The sequence below is a fragment of the Scyliorhinus canicula genome, chromosome 24 (genome assembly GCF_902713615.1).
Source record: "Scyliorhinus canicula chromosome 24, sScyCan1.1, whole genome shotgun sequence".
Classification (NCBI taxonomy): Eukaryota; Metazoa; Chordata; class Chondrichthyes; order Carcharhiniformes; family Scyliorhinidae; genus Scyliorhinus; species Scyliorhinus canicula.
Window position 1 is genome coordinate 26,466,629 of NC_052169.1, and position 3,277 is coordinate 26,469,905.

At 60.1% G+C, this 3,277-nt stretch overlaps 1 long non-coding RNA gene across 1 annotated transcript in view; it reads left to right on the forward strand.

Annotated features, from left to right (window-relative positions):
• The first annotated feature begins 2,465 nt into the window (after positions 1–2,465).
• Positions 2,466–3,277, forward strand: part of LOC119956835 — a 17,963-nt gene continuing 17,151 nt past the window's right edge. Inside the window, exon 1 of the long non-coding RNA XR_005458689.1 lies at positions 2,466–3,277. This exon is cut by the window's right edge and continues 1,950 nt beyond it. This is a non-coding gene — a long non-coding RNA (uncharacterized LOC119956835).

Below are 3,277 nucleotides of genomic sequence, written 5' to 3' on the forward strand. Positions count from 1 at the left end.
GGGCGTAGGTATGATCCCGAGGGTGCACCACATTAGGGTTAGGGTTACCTGATAGGGTTAGGGGTAGCGCTGGGTTTAGGGCCATGGTTAGGGGTAGGGTTACTGGATAGGCTATGGATAGGGGTAGGGCTGGGTATAGGACGTTCCTGGGACGGGGTAAGGGTTGGGGTAGGGCTGGGTTTAGGGTTAGGTGTAGGGTTAGGGGTAGGAATAGGGTTGGGGTTGGGGTTAGTGTTGGGGTTAGGGTTAGGATTAGGGTCGGGGTTAGGGTTAGAGGTAGGGTTGGGGTTGGGGTTAGGATTAGGGTTAGGCGTGTGGTTAAGTTTGGGGCTAGGGTTAACATTAGGGTTGGGGCTGCGATTGGGGTTGGGGTTAGGATTAGGGTTGGGGTTAGGGTTGGGGTTAGGATTGGGGTTGGGGTTAGGGTTAGGGTTGGGGCTGCGGTTGGGGTTGTGTTTGTGGTTGGGGTTAGGGTTAGGGTTGGGGTTGCGGTTTGGGTTGTATTTGTGGTTGGGGTTAGGGTTAGGAATTGGGCTTTGGGTACATTTATGGGTAAGGTTAGGGGTAGTGTCAGTGTTAGAGTTAGGGCTAGTGGTAGGGCTGGTTTTAGGGTTAGGGCTAGGCTTAGGTTTACTCGTTAGGACTAGTGGCCGGTGTAGGGCTCTGTTTAGAGACTTCCTGGGACGGGCGGCGCCATATCCCAACGCACCCGCCGCTCTTTTCCGGGCAAAAGGTGCTCGTCGGCCGGGCGCAGGGGTCGCTGCCGGGCCGGATGGGCCACGTCCCAACGGTGCCTTCGGTGGCGTGCCGGTCAGCGGCGGCGGCGGGGCTGGGGTCTGTTCCAGCAGCCGTCCGTTAAGTCCGTGGCCGGCAGGTGGCACTCTTGGGGGGGGGGGGGGGGGGGGGTGCGGGGTGGTCGGCGGAACGCGGGAAGCGTCCCGCGGTCCAGCCCTGGGGCCCCGGTCCGCCGCCGCGTGGTCTCCAGCGCTGACCGCCGGAGCTGACAAGTGGTTAACCAGTCGGGTGACAAGTCATTAACCAGCGGCGCTGACAAGTCATTAACCAGCTGGCAACATTGGCCGCGGTGCCAGGCGGCGGCGAAGCGGCGCACTCGGGGGCGGGGGGGCGATCCGAGGAGGGGCGCCCGTCCGGCCCTGGACGCGCCCGCCGGCGGGGGCCGGGGTCGCCGTTTTGAAAAAGAAGCGAAATCCGAAAGGGGTCGAATCCACCCACCTTATGCCGAACCCGAGACCTCATTCCCGGCATGACTACCGGTGGTCCGTCCCGCTGGTCAGCCAATTGCGTTTGGCGTCACGAGGGGTTGGCGGGGTACCTGCAGATTGGTAGGAGGTGGCAAGTCGAGAAATGGACTTTGGTCGGAAAGGTCCCCTCGAGCCTCCAGGTCTGCGGAGACCGACCCGGGCCGCCGCCCCGACGGCCGCTCGGCCCGATCGGGCGTGAATTTTTTCCTATTTTCGCCCTTTTTTCGGGTTTTCGGCCGGCGCTCCAAACGGCGGCCCGACGCCCCGCCGAGGCCGGGGACGGCTCCCCGACGCGCAAGGGACCGGATTTGCCCCGGTCGGAGCCCCCCGCGCAGGCGAATGAGGGTGACGGCGACCAGCAGCCCCCGACATTCGTCAGCCCCCCTCCCCGGAGGACTGGTCGGGACGGTCGAGAAATCATTAACCACTACTCGCGCACTTAGCCTGAGGAGGCTGGTCGAGGCGGTGGGAAATCATTAACCAGTCGGACTTAGCCCTGGGGAGGCTGGTCGAGGCGGTGGGAAATCATTAACCAGTCGGACTTAGCCCTGGGGAGGCTGGCCGGCCGAGGGAAATCATTAACCAGTCGGACTTAGCCCTGGGGAGGCTGGCCGGCCGAGGGAAATCATTAACCAGTCGGACTTAGCCCTGGGGAGGCTGGCCGGCCGAGGGAAATCATTAACCAGTCGGACTTAGCCCTGGGGAGGCTGGCCGGCCGAGGGAAATCATTAACCAGTCGGACTTAGCCCTGGGGAGGCTGGCCGGCCGAGGGAAATCATTAACCAGTCGGACTTAGCCCTGGGGAGGCTGGCCGGCCGAGGGAAATCATTAACCAGTCGGACCTGGCCTCGGGCTATGAGGTCCTGTGCAGCCGCTTTACCGGGGCCAAGGTTGCAGGATACCGGCAAGGAGGAGCGGATTGGTCCCGCTGACGGGGCACGTGCATATATGAAAAGTGCTCCCGGCCGTTAGTTCACCAGTTGCCGTTGGAAGTGTATAAGGTCGTGTCCCGCCGATTTACCAGGGACGAAGTTGAGGAGTTCCCGCAAAGAGTAGCGGATTGGTCCCGCCACGTTGCCACTTGCATTTGTGGTCGAGTGTGTCGACAGCTGGTTAACCAGTTGCCGTCAGTAGTGCCGATGAGGTTGTGAAAAACCCGATTTGCGGGGATTTGGAGCGCAATCCTCGGATGGACTACCGGGCCGCCTCCCGCCGATTGACCACTTGCGTTTGGCGTCACGAGGGGTTGGCGGGGTGCCCGGAGATTTTCGGGAACACGATTTTTAGAACATTTTCTGGCAGCGGTAGCACTTTGAAAATACCCAGGAAAGTGCCACTTTGAGCTACGGCCCCGACTTCAAATCGAAGGCCTTCTCGATGAGCTCTCGGAAGTCCACAAGGGACCAATTCAATACCAATTTTGACGGACTTTTCGAACTCAGTTGCCGGCCTAAAAATCGGTCAGAGTCCGGGCCGGCGGTAACTCTGATACAATGTGTGTTACGGTGGGCACGAGAGACACACACATTTAAAACAGACAAAGTGTTCTTTTCTGTGGCAAGAGAGAAAACACTTTAAATTGGCGAGAAAACAAAAAGACACACAATTTTCAAGAACAAACAGAAGTCATGTATAAATCGTAATACCATGAACAGTCTGTCGAGGTTTTGTCTTGTTTTCGGGCACACCTACGTGACGGGGTGCCCAGCTCTGTTTTAAGGCACTGCGGGGCGGCGACGTTCCCGGTGCCTGGTTCCCTTGGGTTGCACTCGAATGTGTCTCGTTGACGCGCTGCAGCGGAGAGGCACGTGTCGGGGCGTTCCCAGAAACCTGAGTGCATGTCAGGCGCCGCACGCCGGCTGGTTGCAAGTGCCGTGCGAGCGCCGAGAATGCCTTGGCCGAGAAGACTCTCGGGCTGGAGAGGTCGCGTCGGCCGGTCGCTGTTGTTTCCTTCTGTATACGGCGGCGTGCCTCTCTGCACCACCTCGAACGATTAGGCGGGTCGTGTCCGACGT